The sequence below is a fragment of the Rhincodon typus genome, chromosome 36 (genome assembly GCF_021869965.1).
Source record: "Rhincodon typus isolate 14 chromosome 36, sRhiTyp1.1, whole genome shotgun sequence".
In the NCBI taxonomy this organism is placed as follows: Eukaryota; Metazoa; Chordata; class Chondrichthyes; order Orectolobiformes; family Rhincodontidae; genus Rhincodon; species Rhincodon typus.
In genome coordinates this window covers 1,244,877-1,264,062 of record NC_063367.1, presented here as the reverse complement: position 1 = coordinate 1,264,062, position 19,186 = coordinate 1,244,877, and positions in this window count along the sequence as shown.

Below are 19,186 nucleotides of genomic sequence, written 5' to 3'. Positions count from 1 at the left end.
TTCTCACTGATTCCTTTATTTGGTGATGCCATCAGCAAGTAACAATGTATTTGATTGAACATATGGCATATTTGGACTCACACAGAGACAGATTTATTAATATTTCAATAATTATTAACTCTCCATTAAACTTAAAACCATGACACTCAAGAAAATCATTGATTTCCTCGATGCTAGTCCTTAGATCCACAGAAATCAATATGAATTGATTATAAAGGAACAGGAATAAGTGCACAAAAGTTTTTGGCACACTTTTGCACACATGGGAAGCTATCACATCAAATACAACTCTGATAGAATATTAACAAAATTGATGTGTTTCCATTGTTCATGTGCATAGCTGGAAGATTTTAACCGGGCAAATGCAGCCTGGCCAATTACGGCCTCATCAATCCAATTTCAATCATCAGTAAATTGATAGAAGGGGTCATCAACAGTTCTCATTAACAAGTAAGCACTTTCTTAGCAACAACCTGCTCTCTGATGCTCAGTTTGCGTTCTATCAGGGCCTTTCAGCTCCTGACCTCATTACAGACTTAGGCCAAACATGGACAGAAGAGCTGAATGCCAAAGGTGAGGCGAGAGTGATATTTTTAAATTCGATTGTGGCATGTGGGCATCACCAGCATTTATTGCCCGTCCCTAGTTGCCCTTGAAAAGCTGGTGGTGAGCTGCCTTCTTGAACCACTGCAGTCCTCCTTCTGTAGGTCGCCCCACAAATGCCTTTAGGGAGGGAATTCCAGGATTTTAACCCAGCGACAGTGAAGGAACAGTGATGTAGTTCCAAGTCAGGATGGTGAGTGGCTTAGAGGGGAATTTGCAGGTGGCGGTGTTCCCATGTATCTGCTGCCCTTGTCCTTCAAGATCAAAGTGGTTGTGGGTTTTGAAGGTGCTGTCTGAGGATCTTTGGTGAATTTCTGCAGTGCATCTTGTAGACAGTACACACTGCTGCTACTGAGTCTCCGTGGTGTAGGGAATGGATGCTTGTGGATGTAATGCCAGTCAAGTGGGCTGCTTTGTCCTGGATGGTGTCGAGCTTCTTGAGTGTTGTTGGAGCTGCATTTATCCAGGCAAGTGGGGAGTATTCCATCATACTCCTGACTTGTGCCTTGCAGATGGTGGACAGGCTTTGAGGAGTCAGGAGGTGAGTTACTCACCACAGTATTCCCAGCTTCTGACCTGGTCTTGTAGACACAGTGTTTATGTAGTGAGTCCAGTTGAGTTTCTGGTCAACAATAACCCCCAGGATGTTGATAGTGGGGGATTCAGTGATGGTAACACCATTGAATGTCAAATGGCAGTATTGTCTGTTATTGGTGATGGTCATAGCCTGGCGTTTGTGTGGTGTGAATGTTACTTGCCACTTGTCAACCCAAGGCTGGATACTGTCCAGATCTTGTTGCATTTGAATATGGACTACTTTCATATGTGACGAGTTGTGAATGATGCAGAACATGTGCAATCATCAGTGAACATCCCCACTTCAGATTTTATATTGGAGGGAAGGTCATTGATGAAGCAGCTGAAGATGGTTGGGCCTAAGACACTACCCTGAGGAACTCCTGCAGAGATGGCCTGGAGTGGAGATAACAGACCTCCCACAACCACTACCATCGTCCTATGTGTCAGGTATAACTCCAACCACCGGAGAGTTTGCCCCCGATACACATTGATTCCAGTTTTGCGAGGGCTCCTTGATGCCACACTTGGTCGAATGCAGCCTTGATATCAAGGGCTGTCACTCTGACCTTACCTCTGGAATTCAGCTCTTTTCTACATGTTTGAACCAAGGCTGCAATGAGATCAGGAGCTGAGTGGCCCTGGCAGAACCCAAACTGGGCGTCACTGAGCAGGTTATTGCTGACCAGGTGCTGCTTGAAAGCACTGTTGATGACACCTTCCATCATTTTACTGATGTTTGAGAGTAGACTGATGGGGCGGTTATTGGCTAGGTTGGATTTGACCTGCTTTTACAGGACATACCTGGGCAATTTTCCACATTGTTCGGTACATGCCAGAGTTGGAACTGTATTGGAAGAGCTTGGCTAGGGGAGTGGCAAGTTCTGGAGCACAAGTCTACAGTAGCATTGCTGGAATGTTGTCAGGGCCCATAGCCTTTGCAATATCCAGTGTCTCCAACCGATTCTTGTATTATGTGGAGTGAATCGAATTGGTTGAAGACTGGTATCTGTAATGCTGGGAACCACTGGAGGAGGCTGGGATAATGTATCCACTTGGCACTTCTGGATGAAGATTTCTACGAATGCTTCAGTCTTTTCTTTCGCATTGATGTGCTGGGCTCTTCCATCATTGAGGATGGGAGTATTTGTGCAGCCTCCTCCTCCAGTGAGTTGTGTAATTATCCACCACCATTCACGACTGGATGTGGCAGGACAGCAGAGCTTAGATCTGATCCATTGGTTGTGGGATGGTTTAGCTCTGCCTATCACTTGCTGCTTATGCAGTTTGGCATGCAAGTAGTCCTGTTTGGTAGCTTCAGCAGGTTGACACTTCATCTTCAGGTATGCCTGGTGCTGCTCCTGACATGCCTTCCTGCACTCTCCAGTGAACAGGAATTGTTCCCCTGGCTTGATGAGAATGGTTGAATGGGGGATATAAGGCCATGAGGTTACAAATTGTGCTGGAGTACAATTCTGCTCCTGTTGATGGCCCACAGCGGCTCAAGGATGCCCAAGTCTTGTGTTGCTAGGTCTGTACGAAGTCTGTCCCATCTAGCACGGTGATAGTGCCACACAATACGATGGAAGTTATTCTCAATGCGAACACAGAACTTCATCTCCACAAGGACTGAGCGATGGTCACTCTTACCAATACCATCATGGACAGACGTAACTGCAGCTGGTAGTTTGGTATGGATGAGGTCAAGTATGTTTTTCCCTCTTGTCCTTTCCCTCACCAGTTGCTAGACTGGGTCTGCGGCAGATATGTCCTTTAGGACCCGACCAGCTCAATCAGTAGTACTGCTTCAACTCGGGTCCCCAGAACATTAACTGAGTTTCTAAACTAATAGTCTGGTATCATCTCCTCCTTGACAGCATTGCTGTATTTAATTGAATGTAGCACTAGCACAAGTAGCACTAGCAATTGTTTTCAGTGGGAAATCTCTCTGCTGGTTGAGTGTCTTCACCAAACTCTGCTGTAGAAGTTATGCTGATCCAGCAACTCTCTAACTGCGTAAAACACAAGAACCATTCAGTTCATTGCACATGCTCCACTGTTCAGTATGATCCTCTAACTCACACATAGGAAGATGGTTGTGGTTGTTGGAGGTCAGTCATCTCAGTTCCAGGTCATCTCTGCAGGACTTCCTCCGGTCTAGGCCCAACCATCTTCAGCTGCGTCATCAATGACCTTCTCTCCATTATCAGGTCTGAAGTGGGGATGTTCACCAGTAATTGCACAATGTTCAGCACCGTTGCAACTCCTCAGATACTGAAGCAGTCTATGTCTGACTGCAGCAATATTCAGGTTTGGCCTGACAAGTGGCAAATAACATTCATATCACACAAACACCAGGCAATGACCATCTCCAACAAGAGAGAAATTAATAATCACCTGTTGACATTCAATGGCATATTCATCACTGAATGTCCCACTGTCAACACTGTCAAATTCACCTAAGATCGTCAGGCAGCACGGTCCAAACCTACGCCCATTTCCGTCTAGAAGGACAAGTGCAGCAGATTCATGGGAATACCACCATCTGCAAGTTCCCCTCCTCTAAGCCACTCACCATCCTGACATCTCAGAAACAGAGTTGTTATGGTACAGAAAGAAGCTATTCAGTCCATTGTGTCTGTACTGGCTCATTAAATAGCATCATTACCTTGTGCTTGCCTACTGTTCTTTTCCCCACACATTTGTTCATTATTTTGCCCAAATAATCATTCAATGCCCTCTTGAATGCCTATATTGAATCTGTTTCCACCATTGCCTTTCCAGTCAGTGAATTCCATGCCCTTTTTATTCACTGTGTGAAAACTTTTCCACACTTCACCCTTGCTGCTTTTGCAGATCACATTAAATCTATACCCTCTTGCTCTTGTTCCTTTTACAAGTGGGAAAAGTTTCTCCTATCTAATCTACACAACATCACCTCCCTACTCTTGTACTCTATGTCTCTATTAATAAAGATGAGAATACTATGTGCTTAACTAACTGCCCTCTTCTGAAGGTGGTCCTGCCACCTTCAATGATCTGTACATATAGATATCCAGGTCCCACTGCTCCTGCATCCCCTTTTGAATTGTAGCCCTTATATTTTTCTTGTCCTTCAATGTTCTTCCAAACAAAGTGCATCACCTCAACTTCTCTGCTTTGAACCACATCTGTCACCACTTGCCCACTCTACCAATTTGTCAATATCCTTCTGAAGTTCCACACTGTCTTCCTAACAGCTTACAATTCTTCCAGGTTTAATGTCTTCTGCAAACTTTGAAACTGTCACACCAAGATCCAGATCATTAATATATATCAGGAAAAATGAGGGTCCCAATATTGACCTCCGGGGAACTCTACCACAAACCTTCCTCCAGCCTGAAAAATATCCACTGACCATTACTGTTGGTTTCATGTCAATCAGCCAATTTATTTATTGCTGATAGGCTGCCTAGAGACTCTCTTTGCAGCAACTGAAGAGCACTCACCTTGAAAAGCATCTCCTTGCCCTTCTATTTATGGGGTCAGCTTTTCTCTGATTGCTCACAGGAGTGACCATCTATTCTTCAATCATAAAACCGCTACAGTGCAGAAAGAGGCCATTTGGCCCATTGAATCTGTACTGACCCTCTGAACAGCATCCCACCCACACCCATCCCCCTAACCCATTTCTGTATTTCCCATGGCTAATCCACCTAGCCCGCACATCGCTGGACACTATGGGAAATTTCCCATGGCCAATCAACCTAACCTGCACATCTTTGGACTGTGGGAGGAAACCAGAGCACCCAGAGGAAACCCACGCAGACACAGGGAGAATGTGCAAACTCCATACAGACAGTCACCCAAAGCTGGAATTGAACACAGGTCCCTGGCATTCCAAGGCAGCAGTGCTAACCACTGAGCCATCGTGCCATTCCTATTCTTGTCCAATTTGTGCACTTTCAGGAGTGGATTGCCTACTGCTCCTGTTGTATTTGGAAAATGACTTGGAGGGCTACAAGTGGCTTGCCGTTGGTGGTGATCCCATGTATCTGCTGCCTTCTAGATGGAAATGCTTTGGAAGGTACTGTCGAGGGGTGCCTTGGTAAGTTGCAGCAGTGCATCTTGTACATAGCCTTAGTACTGCCAATTTCTGTCTATCATCTACATTAGAGGATTGGCCATTCTCCAACAGAAAACATTATTTGGATTACTGAGAGTCTGAAGAGAAAGCATTTTACAAAAGAAATGCAGAATAGAGTTGTGGAATGGTCACATGATATGTGTAAAATTTGATGTGTTTAGCTGAAGATCACAGCCGGATTACTCATATTTAAAACCAGAATACAACATCCACAATGCCAACTGTGACATGGAAATTAATTCTAATTAAATTTTTAATATTTTCTGAAAAATAAAATTTAGTGAAAAGGAACCGCTGAGTAACACGAACACTGAGTGAGTTTTAGTCTTTTTTTTAAATTGGGTTTCTACTTGAAGATGTAGGTGTTTAAATGTTAATTAGCTGTGTTGGGGCCTTCCACACTCTGTCAATGGAACAGACATCTCAGAAACATTCTGCTATTAATAATGGGGGGGAGAGGGAGTTGATGTTCTTATTGAGGAAGGTGATTGATTGAGGTGAGCGCTCAGTGTGTCAGTGAGTCAAAGGGGACCCACATACTGATTTACACATCAGCATCCTATTATTTTTCTGAAGAAGGGTCTAGACCCAAAACGTCAGCTTTCCTGCTCCTCTGACGCTGCTTGGCCTGCTGTGTTCATCCAACTCTACACCTTGTTATCTCAGTCTCCTATTATGTTCTTCTTTAATATTTGACCATCTTACTAAAATCGAAACTACTGCCCCCGAAGTGGGAGGAGGAGGATGGTCCATTTAATTCAGCAAGGAGATAACACCATTCCCCCACTCCCTCAGCCTCCACTAGAATTTAGCTCTGGGTGAGGAGGCCCACAGGTAGTCTGCCCTCCTCAACGTCAATTGTGGGGCTTTCTCCAGCAGCTGCTAGGATTCCACTTGGGCCTGTAGATAATTTGCATTGATGAGAGCTGATACCATGCAGCTCATCAACATACAAACATATCAATTAGGAGTCGGCCACTTGGTCTCTCAAGCCTGCTTCCCCATTCAATAAGATCATGGTTAATCTCATTACTCCACATTCCCACCCACTCCTGATAGCCTTCCATTCCCCTTGTTTATCAGGAATCTATCTACCTCTGCCTTAAGATTCAAGGACTCTGCTTCCACCACTTTTTCAGGATGGGAATTCCAAAGACTCATGAACCTCTGCCTTGAGTTTGAAACAGTGACTCCCCCACCCCCCACCAACTTCTAGGCCGTCCCACAAGAGGAAATATCCTTTCTATCAGCTCTTCGTTTTCAGGATCTTTTGCTTCTATTTTTCATTCAAGTCACCCTTTACTTTTTCTAAAAACCGAAAGAACTATGGATGCTGTAAATCAGGAGCAAAAACAGAAAATGCTGGAAAGCTCAGCAGGTCTGGCAGCATCTGTGAAGAAAAAAAAAATCAGAGTTAACATTTCGGGTCGTCAGAACACTGGACCTGAAGCTTTTCTGATTTTTCTTCACAGATGCTACCAGACCTGCCGAGCTTTACTTTTTAAAATCCTGATGGAGACAAGTCTCGCCTAATTGGCTGACAGTTCTCAGTAGGCAGGACCTCCACACACCTCCCCCCTCCACCCCCACACCCACACCCACACCCCAGGACCTTGAATCAAGAGAAAGAATCCCCCCCTACAAACGCGCTCACTCCCTTACCCCAGTGGCCCTGCTGCACCCTGATTGACCACGCCTGATAAACTCACTCTCTGATAATGTCACCCCCTGACCTGGCCCACTAATAATCTCATTCCTTGACATGACCCCCCCAATAATCTCATCCACTGATGACCTCAACACTCCCCCTCCCCAAGGACAGCAGTAGTTTAAATGGCTGTCCCACCAGCATGTTTTCAAGGAGCAATTAGGGATGGACCTGTCAATGACACTCAAATTCTGTGAAACAGTAAGCTGAGTGAGATGAGGTATGTGATAGTAAGAATTGCCGATGCTGGAACCAGAGATAACACAGTGTGGAGCTGAAGGAACAGAGCAGGCCACGCAGCATCAGAGGAACAGGAAAGCTGACATTTTGGGTCGGGACCCTTCTTCAGACATTTCTGAAGCTTTCCTGCTCCTCTGATGCTGCCTGGCCTGCTGTGTTCCTCCAGCTCCACACTGTGTTATGAGATGAGGTACGTGGTGCAGTTTATATGTTTCAATCTGTAGAACGAGTCAGGAGACTGTTGACTCAATACCCACTTCAGAGTCCTGAGCACAAATTTCATGCTGAAATTCTCGGGGGTGCTAAACTGTCAGAAGTACCATGTTTTGGATAAGACATGAAACCAAGGTCACACTTGTCTTTTCAAGTAGATAAAAAAGATTCCATAGCTATATTAGAAAAACAGAGGGAAATATTCTGGATCACTAGGACCTATATTTATCCTTCAATATCATTGAAATCACATTATTTGGCCTCTATCCCTTTGCTTCGATAAAGACAGAATGGCAGTTGCTGGAAAGTTGAAATAAATGCAGGGAATGCTGGAGAAACTCAGCAGGTCAGGTAGCATCTACAGACAAGAGAAAAACAGAGTTAACATTTTGAGTCCTGTATGACTCTCCTTTCTGTTTGTGGGAGATTACTGTATGTTAATTGGCTGCTGTGTTTCCTACAATACAGTAGGGACTACATTCAAAAAAATGTGTCATTTGCAAAATGCATTTTGACATTCTGGTGTGCTATGAGGTGTGACAGAAATGTAAACTCTTTCCATATTTCGCTGGGGTCTGAGACCCTACGTCGGGGGAGCTGCAGGTGGGAGCCTGTTGTTACTGACTGCAAATCGCATTTTGAAATCAGACAGCACATAAATATAATCACATTAAATACCTAGACAGGACTCCCAATTCAAATTCCCAATTCCCTTGGATAAGACGGCTTGTCAAAGAGCATCAACATTGAGTCAAATAGACTGACATTCTCTGGAGTTTAGTGGAAAAAGAGGTAATCTCATTGAAACATCTAAAGTTCTTGGAGGGTTTGATTGAGATGCTGAGAAGTCATGTCCCAGGATTGGACAGGCTAGGACCACGGGACACAGTTTCAGGATAAAGGGAGACTGGTCCCAAAGGGAGACATTGCAGACTGAATCGAGGAGAAATATCTTCACACAGAGGGTGATGAATCTTTGGAATTCTTTCTCCTACAGGCTGCAGACATTCATTCAGTCATTGATAGGGATTGATAGACTTGTGTTTAGAGAATGAAGGGATAAGGGGATCAGGTAAGAAAATGAGGTTGAGTTAGAGGATTATACTGAACAGTGGAGCATGCGCAATGAACTGAATAGTTCTTGTGTTTTACACAGTTGGAGAGTTGCTGGATCAGCATACCTTCTACAGCAGAGTTTGGTGAAGACAGGAAATAAAAGCTGCTGAAAAACATCAGTAATCTGCACTCCATCAGTTGACTGTAAACCTCTTGAACTGCACGCGTTTCCTGTTTACCATAAAGCTATCCATAAATGATCGGTCTTGTCATGTTTTTGCAGTTGTTGTAGGTTTGAGGGTTGAGTGAAGTTATAGATTCCATGCTGGCCGATAATCATGGGCCATTACGTATGGGGAAAGACTCTAGAATGTGTGTGGGTGAGAGTGAGATACTGTAGGTGATTCTACACACACACACACACACAACTCACTCCTTATTCAAGAGAATTTTGCATCACCCATGCAATTGCTCATCAAAATTCAGATGGTAAAAGTGATGAGCCTGTGGTTTCTTTCTATATAACAGCAATATAGAGGCAGGAGTGAAAATATCACCTATTACAGTACCTTGGACTGAGTCATTTTTCTGTGGTTTGCAAATAGTCTCACAGTTTGGGTAGCATCCCCTCTAAAGCTATATAGATATTTTATTTTTATTTATTTTAGCTTTCCTGCTCCTCTGATGCTGCTTGGCCTGCTGTGTTCATCCAGCTCTACACCTTGTTATCTCAGATTCTCCAGCATCTGCAGTTCCTACTATCTCATATAAATTTTATTCATTGATTAGCATTGGAGGGGGCCATTCAGTCCATTCAGCCTGTGCCAACTCTTTGAAAGATCTATTCAATCAGTCCCACATCTTTCTCCTCTCTCCCCACATCACTGCAGATGTTTAGAATCCCTATAGTGTGGAAAAAGGTCATTTAGCCCAACAAGACCACACCAACTCTCTGAGGAGCACCCCACACAGACTCACGGCCCCTACCCTATTCCTGCAAACCCCACAGAGAATCCACCTAACCTACACATCCCTGGACTCTTTGGGCAATTTAGCATGGCCAATCCATCTAACCTGCACATCTTCGGACTGTGGGAAGAAACTAGAGCACCCAGAGGAAACCCAAGCAGACACAGGGAGAATGTGCAAACTCTGCACAGACAATGGCCCAACCTGGGTCCTTGGCCCTGTGAGGCAGAAGTTTTAAACGTGGAGCCACCATGTGCCCCAAATAACAAATCCATTCCCTTTCCAAATCGCCTGCTAAATCTGCTTTCATTGCCCTTTAAAACAGATAATTCTAGATTACAACTCGCTGAGTAAAAATTATTCTCCTGACCTCTCTGACAATTATTTTAAATCTGTTTGCCTCTGGGTTACTGACCCTCCTGCTATGGGAAACAGCTCTACACTTTCAAAACCTTTCATCATTTGCAATGTCTCTACCAAATGCCAGCTCAAATCTCTGCTCAGACTCAGTTTTATTTTCAGTTAATGTGGTCAAACGTCTGTCTATTTTTCCCTCTTCAGAGCTGATTTTTTGATCATAGTGTTTTTGCAAACCTGCTCCTTTCCACTATTCTTTCTAACCCAGGGCACCATGCTGCCATTGCTGTTACGAAGACGGCCACAGGGTGGCACATGAAGCCAATGCTTCTGTCTGTTCCTTTCCCTGCCAGTTTGAGCTGGAGATTCCACTTTGACTGTATTCATCACTTGGGGTGCACAGTGCATCCCAGGTCTTTTTTTCTATTTATTTGTGGGATCTGGGCGTCGCTGGCTGGCCAGCATTTCTTGTCCATCCCTAGTTGCGCTTGAGAAGGTGGTGATGAGCTGCCTTCTTGAACTGCTGCAGTTTTCCTGCTGTGGGTTGACCCCCAATGCTATTAGGGAGGGAATTCCAGGATTTTGACCCAGTGACAGTGAAGGAATGGCAATATATTTACAAACCAGTACGGTAAATGGCTTGGAGGAGAACTTGGAGGTGGTGGTATTCCCATGTCTGATGCCCTTGTCCTTCTAGATGGAAGTGGTCATGGGTTTTGAAGGTGCTGTCTGAGGATCTTTGGTGAATTTCTGCTGTGCATCTTGTAGATAGTACACACTGCTGCTACTGAGCGTCAGTGGTGGAGGGAGTGAATGCTTGAGGGTGCAGTGCCAATCAAGCGGGCTGCTTTGTCCTGGATGGTGTCAAGCTTCTTGAGTGTTGTTGGGGCTGCACACAACCAGGCAAGTGGGGAGTATTCCATCACACTTGTGCCTTGTAGACGGTGGACAGGCTTTGTGGAGTCAGGGGGTGAGTTACTCGCCGCAGTATTCCTAGCTTCTGGCCTGCTCTTGTACCAACTGTGTTTATGTAGCGAGTCCAGTTGAGTTTCTGGTCAATGATAAGGTTGTTCTAGTGCTAGTTCGGGAACTTTTTCTTTATTCTGAGAACTATTTTTTAATTCTCACAATGTCCTGCATAAGCTTATTTACAAACCAGTGAATGCACAATCTGCTGAGAGCCAGTGCAAATGGACAGTGCATTAAAATGTAATGCTTGACTAGAAATGTTTAGCTTTAAAAATACGAGTTGCTATAATTTAGAGTAGTAACAGTTTGATAAGTGAGGACTGTAAATGGATTTATCAGATAAAATAAACGCTTTCATCAATGTCTTGTCCAGCACCTGTAGCGATAACCCAATTCTAAAATCAATGAAAATGGCTTTGACGATATGTTTTACAGAAATGTTTGCATTGGGGTAGTGTCAGTTGTAGTCACTGTGGCACAGCAGGATGCCATTTGGCGTAACAACCTCATGCCAGCTCTCTGAAAAGGAATCCAGTCAGTCCCATTCCTCCAACTCTGTTCAGAAGACCCACAGTATTTTTGCATTCTTTCACAATATTTGGGCATCACTGGTGAGGCCAGAATTCATCAGCCATCCCTATTTGTCTTAGAACTGAACGGCTTGTTAGGCCATTTCCAAGGTCAGTTAGGAGTCAGCCACATGGTTGTGAGTCTAGAGTCACATGAGGCCAGACTAGGTAAGGACGGCAGACTTCCTTCCCTCAAGAATACTGGGTTTTAACAGCAATCAATGGTAAATGCCGTGGTCACCATCACTAATTTCCCTCAAGTGCCCATCTGATTTCTATCTAAATTCATTATTTATCGCTACTTCCACCCTCATAGGCGGCAAGTTCCTGATTGCTGTTTAAGGATCTTGGAGCAACTTTACGATGATGTCATGGTGCTGTACCTTACACAGCATGAATAGCACAGTATGACTGGAGTTACAATATCCTAAATCAAACCAAACTAGATTACCCTATTCCTGGAAAAACACACAAGTGCACGGACATGAACATGTATTCTAAAGCACAATGCATATCCCCTTGCACTTTTGAAGAAGGATCACTGGACCTGAAACATTAACTCTGATTTCTCTCCACAAACGCTGCCAGACCTGCTGAGATTTTTCAGCAATTTCTGTTCTGTCTCCGTAGCAGTAGTCTGCCCCCCAGATTGCTAATCCGGTGTAACCACTTTCTCTGTAGCCTGGGCTATGAAAGGAATTCACGTACATTGAAGTAACAATATTTAATCTTCTTTTTCTTTCACCCAGCCCTCACTTCTGTTGTCTACCCTCTCTCACCCATTTCTTAAAGGGATTTTGTTCCACTAATCTTTGATCCCTCTAATGTTCCCTGCTGCTGCACGAACAGTCCGAAGTCCATGCACGACAGTAATTTCAGGAACCAGAAATAAATTCTGATCAGCATGCACTGACCATCTGAGATTAGAGCGAATATTGAGGCTGATCTCGCATCTCGTCAAATCTCTGGTACTGTGAGGTAGCAATGCTACCCACTGGGCCACTGTACTACCTCACATAGTGTGTTCAGCTTTTGAATGGGGAACAACCACATCCCCCTCAATTTGATCATGGTTGATACATTTCTCAACCCCATTTGCCTGCCTTCTCCCTGTAACTCTTGATCTCCTTACCAATTAAGAACCTATCTATCTCTGTCTTAAATACACTTAATGACTTGGTCTCCATAGCCTTCTGCAGCAATGAGTTCCACAGATTCACCAGACTCTGGCTGAAGAAATTCCTCGTCATCTCAGTTCTAAATGGTCATCCCTTCACCCTGCGGCTGTTCCCCCAGGTCCTAGTTTCTCCTATTAGTAGATACATTGTCTTTATGTCCATTTGATCCAAGTCTCTTGGTATCCTGTAAGTTTCAAGCAGATTTGATTTGATTTATTTATTGTCACGTATGTTTTGTTACAAAATATGGTGAAAAGTGTTGTATGGTGTCCCCACTCTCTGGCAACATCTTAAAACACAGAAACAAACGGTCCGCCATGGGCCAGGTGGCTAGGTAGGAGTCCCTTCGTCACAGCACTGCTGCTGGAACAAAAGTCACCACCCTTCAGCACCATCTTGCCTCCACCGACATCCTTGCCATCCTTTGGAGGCCCAAACATGCCTCTGCCACCGACTTCATGAATCTGTGCTGGTCACAGATGCTGCTGGGAACCTAAATCTGCCTCCGCTGCAGCAGCCATGTGTTTGCACTAGGACCGCCTCATTGATGCGGAAGCTGCTGGGAATCTAAACTCTCTTCGAAGGCACGGCCAAGAGTCCGCGCTGGGCCTATTTGGGACTAGTACGAGTCTCTGCCACATCATCAGCGGCTGCATTGTTGAAATAGGACTGAAGAGGACTCATGGTGGCAATGGTTTTGAAGTTCAGTCCTGGTGTGGTACCCGTCGGCATCGGTGGTATCTGTATTGGTGAGGTCCAGCGAGGACTCACAGTGGCAAGGATGTCAGTGGAGGCAAGATGGCACTGAACGGTGGTGACTTTTGTTCCAGCAGCAGTGCTGTGGCGAAGGGACTCGTACCTGGCCACCTGGCCCATGGCGGACCGTTTAACAAGAAGGACTGTAAAGTCAAACACTTTTTCTTTATTCTTCTGCCGTTGTATTCAATGTTTTGGTTTATGTTTCTGTGTTTTAAGATGGTGCCAGAGAGTGGGGACACTATACAACACTTTGACCAATCCCACCTCATTCTTCTAAACTCCATCAAGTACAGACTTAGAGTCCTCAACCGCTCCTCGTATGACAGGCTCTTCATTCCCAGGTTGGTTCTTTAAACCTCCTCTGGACCTTTCCAATACCAACACATCTTTACTTAGATATGGGGCCCAAAACTGCTCACAATATTCCAAATGCTGACCAGACTCTTATTCAGCTTCAGCACTATATCTTTGCTCTTGTATTCCAGCTCCATTGAAATGAGTGCCAACGTTGCATTTTCCTTCCTAACCACGAATTGAACCTTCCTGCTAATCTTGAGAGAAGACTGAACTAGGACTTTGAGTCCTTTTGCACTTCAGATTTCCGAAGCCTTTCCTCATTTAGAAAGTAGTTTCCACCTCTATTCTTCCCTCCAAAATGTGTATCCTCACATTTCCCACACTGTATTCCACCTGCCACTTCTTTGCCTACTTGCCTAGCATGTCCAAGCCCTTCTACAGTGCTCCCGCTTCCTCAGCACTATCTGTCCCTCCACCTATCTTTGTGTTACCTACGAACTTATCAACAACGCCCTCAGTTCTTTCATCCAGATTGTTAATCTATAATGTGAATAGTTGTGGTCTCAACACTGATCCCTGCAGAACTCCACTAGTCACCAGATGCCATAATGAAAAGACCCATTTATCCCTATTGTGCCTTCTGCCAGTCAGCCAATCCTTGATCCATGCAAGTGCCTTGCATCTAACACAATGGGCTCTTGTCTTATTTAGCAGCCTCCTGTGCAGCACCTTGTCAAAGGCCTTCTGGAAATCCAAATAGATCATGTCCAATGGCTCACCTTTGGCAAATCTGCTCATTACCTCCTCAAAAGAATTCTAACAAATTTGTAAGGCATGAACTCACCTTGACAAAACCGTGATGATTCCATTCTATTTTCCCACGCTCTTCTAAGTACTCCATAATCTCAACCTTGATAACGGACTTCAAAACCTCACCAACGACAGCGGTCAGGCTAACCGGCCCATAGTTTCCTGTCTTCTGCCTCCCTCCCTTCTTAAACTGAGGTGTTACATTAGCCACTTTCAGGTCCTGTGGGACCCAGCCTGACTCCAGTGATTTCTGAAAGATCACCACCAATGCCTCCACAATCTCCTCAGCTATCTCCTTCTGAACTCTGGGTTGTAGTCCACCTTGTCCAGGTGATTTATCCACCTTCTGTCCAGCCTTTATCCAACTCTAGCCAGCTCCTCCCTCAGTCTTTACCTACACTCAATTGTAATACTGTTAAAATTGAATCAGAGATAGTAGGAACTGCAGATGCTGGAGAAGCCGAGACAACAAGGTACAGGGCTGAATGAACACAGCAGGCCAAGCAGGACTGCTGTGTTCATCCAGCCCTGCACCTTGTTGTCTGTAATACTGTTACATCTGTTTCCAGCTTCTCTCTCTCAAACTGCACGGTGAATTCTATCATATTATGGTTACTGCCCCCTAGGGGTTCCTTCACCTTCAGCTCCCTTATCAAGTCTGCCTTACTACAATTCACTAAATCCAGAATTGCCTGTTCACTCGTGAGCTCTAATATAGACCACTTCAAAAAAAAATCTCATAGACATTACATAAATTCCTGCTCTTGAGCTCCGCTCACAACCTGATTTTCCCAGTCCACTTGTATATTGAAGTCCCCTGGTGTAATAGTGCATTTCTTACATGCCTTTTGCATCTCCTGATTTATTTTCTTTCCTACATCCTGACTGCTGCTAGAAGGCCTGTACGCAAATCCCATCATGGTCTTTTTTTTGTGGTTCCTCAACTCTGCCCACAGAGATTCTACTCCTTCTGACTCTGTATCACCTATTGCTATTGATTTATTTCATTTCTTATTAACAAGGCATCCATGCTCCCCTGCCCATCCTTTTGATAGGATGTGTGTCCTTGGATATCTAGTTCCCAGCCCTATCCCTTGTAGCCAAGTCCCTGTGATACCCACAACATCGTACCTACCACATGCTAATTTACCTTGTTTTGTATACTGTATGCATTTAAGTACAAGAACGTCAGTCCTGCATTGACTGTCCCCCTTCTCATAGTTGTCCCCTTATGTGATGTGCCTGAGGTTAGATTCCTGACCCCTTTCTCTGTCCTATTACTTGTTCTGGAAACTTTAACCTCTGATGAGTCCTCCTCCCCCTGGACCCCAACATCCCGCTTAATTCTTTCCATGATTTTCCATGCAACTGAAGGGCCATTCCAATTACACACATACACACACACACACCACACACTTTTCTCTCTCTCTCTATATAGTTTAAAGCCCTATCCATCGGAGTTCAAATCCTGCAAAGGCATAAGAGTCTAATCATGATCATGAATCCATTGTTAATTGTCAGAAAAACCCAACTGATTTACTGATGTCCTTTGGGAATGAAACTACCATCCTTACCTGCTCTGCCTTATATGTGACTCCAGACCCACAGCAATATGGTTAATTCTTAACTGCGCTCTGGGCAATTAAGGGTGGGCAATACGTGCTGGTCTAGCCAGCAAGCATCTTTTCGTGTGAATGGATAAAACAGACTTCCACCTTCCTCAAAAGCAGAGCTGGATAGCCTCTTTTCCAACAACTGAGGGCTCCCCCCTACCCCCAACACATCTACTCAACCACAGTTGACAGACCAATTCATTTTTTGTACACTAATGCTCCCTCTCTGTACTGCAATATGGTCATCAATAGTTCTATCAAGCAGCACCTTCTTAGCAATAATCTGGTCTTGACCTTGTTACAAATTTGCTTTAAGTATGGACAAAACAGTTGAATTCCAGAGGGGAGGTGAGAGTGACTGTCTTTGATATTGAAACAGCACTTGACAGATTGTAGCATCAAGGAGCCCTAGCAGAACTAGAATCAATGGTGGGCCGGGGGGGCCTCTGCTGGCAGAAAGGAAGATAGATGATCGTGGTTGTTGGAGGTCAGTCATCCCAGCTCCAGGACATCTCTCCAGAAGTTCCTCAGCCCAACCATGTTCAGCTGCTTCAATGATTTTCACACCATCATTCAGTCAGAAATGGAGATGTGTGCTCATGATTGCACAATGTTTAGCACCATTCATGACTTCTCAAGTACTTAAGCGGTCTACTCCAAATGCAGCAAGTCCTGGATAATATCCAGTTTTGGATAATAAGTGGCAAGTAACATTCAAACCACACCAAGCAATGACATCTCCAACTGGAGAGAATCTAATTATTCCCCCTTAACCCTCAATGATATTACCATTGCTGAACATCCCACGATTAGCATCCTGGGGATTTCCATTGACTAGAGACTGAACTAGACTAGCCATATATACTATGGCTACCAGAGCAGTTCAGAGGCTAGCAATCCTTTAGTGGGTTAATAACCTACTAACTCCCCAAAGCCTGCCCACCATCTGCAAAGCACAAGTCAGAAGTATGATGGAATACTCCTCACGTGGCTAGCAAAGTACCTAACAACACTCAAGAAGCTTGACTTCATTAGGAACAAAGCAGCTTTCTTGGCTGGCACTACATTCACTAACATCTGCTAACTCCAACCTCGATGCTCAGTAGCAGCAGTGTATACCATCTACAAGATGCATTGCACCATTACCAAGACTCCTTAGTTAGCATGTTCCAAACACACAACCACTTCCATTAAGAGGGACAAAGGAGCAGATACATGGGAGCACCTCCAAGTTTTTCACCATGCTGACTTGGAAATATATTGCCGTTCCTTCAGTGTCACTGGGTCAAAATCCTGGACTCCCTCCCGAACAGCATTGTGGGTGTACCTACACTACATAGACTATAGCACTTTAAGAATGCAGCTTACCACCATCTTCCTTAGGGATGAGCAATAAACGTTGAGTATACTAGCAGCCCTCACTTTGTAAGCAACAGTTGCTCAAAAGAAAGTGCTTCTCTTGGATTGACTTCTTCGGCTATCAGCAAAACTACAATACAAAGGTACCCCAGCCCCAACTGACTTATTTGCTGAAGGGTCTAGGCCCAAAATGTCAGCCTTCCTGCTCCTATGATGCTGCTTGGCCTGCTGTGTTCATCCAGCTCTACACCTTGTTATCTCAGACTTATTTGCTGCATGTCTATCAACTTATGTAGATGGAAGGATGTCAAGAACAAACACTAGCAAAACCCATATTACCAACACTACATGGGATGTCAATTCCAGGATATAATATGGAAGTTAAAAATAAAAGCATATCTTTCAAAAATCAGTTTTGCTCCCATTTATTTCTGTATCATGTGGTGTAAAACATCAGTTGCTGAATTTGTGGATGATTTGTCATCACTGACAGAACTCAGAACATCAAGTTACATGATCCCATGAGCAAGCCACTCTGCATTGAAATTGTCCAAGTGCGTGCCACCTAGAGGGAGGAGATTTCATTATTACTCTCGGCACATTTGCAGTAGATCCAGTGCTTCTGGGAGTTGTAGTCAATACAGCGTGGAGCTGGAGGAACACAGCCGGTCAGGCAGCTTCAGAGGAACAGGAAAGCCTACATTTTGGGTCAGGACCCTTCATCGGGGGGGGGAAGGAGGGGGAAAGGAGCTGGGAAATAAATAGAGAGGAGCGGTGGGGCTAGGGAAAGGTAGGCAGGGTGGCGATAGGTAGAGTCAACATGATGTGAAGTTGGAGGTACACAGTAGGCCAGGCAGCATCAGAGGAGCAGGAGAGTCAACGTTTTGGGCCACGATCTTTCATAAGAACCGGGTTCCCATTTCTGAAGAATGGTCCCAACCCGAATTGTCTACTCTCCTGCTCCTCTGATGCTGCCTGGCCTGCTGTGCTCCTCCAGCTCCACGCTGTGTTGACTCTGACTCGGGCATCTGCAGTTTTTGTTATCTCTCATGACAATAAGGTGAGTGCAGGTAGGGAATGGTGGGGAATTGGTCAGTGAGGTGGGAGGAGTGAATAGATAGGAGAGAAGATGAGATAGTAGGAACTGCAGATGCTGGAGAATCCGAGACAACAAGTTGCAGGGCTGGATGAACACAGCAGGCCAAGCAGCATCATAGGAGCAGAGAGGCTGACGTTTCGGGCCTAGACCCTTCATCAGAAAAGGGGGAGGGGAAGGGGGTTTTGAAATAAATAGGGAGAGAGTGGGAGGCGGATAGAAGAGGGATAGAGGAGAGGAAACAAACAGGTCGAAGAGGCGGGGATGGAGCCAGGTAAGGTGAGTGTAGGTAGGGAGTTAGGAAGGGGATAGGTCAGTCCAGGGAGGACGGACAGGTCAAGGGGCGGGATGAGGTTGGTCGGTAGGAGATGGAGGTGCGGCTTGAGGTCGGAGGAGGGGATAGGTGGGAGGAAGAACAGGTTAGGGAGGCAGGGACGAGCTGGACTGGTTTTGGGATGCGGTGGGGGGAGGGGAGATTTTGAAACTTGTGAAATCCACATTGATACCATTGGGCTGCAGGGTTCCCAAGCGGAATATGAGTTGCTGTTCCTGCAACCTTCGGGTGGCATCGTTGTGGCACTGTAGGAGGCCCAGGATGGACATGTCGTCTGAGGAATGGGAGGGGGAGTTGAAATGGATGGACAGGTTGTGTCAGGTCAAGGAGGTGGATATGAGAGGAAGGATTGGA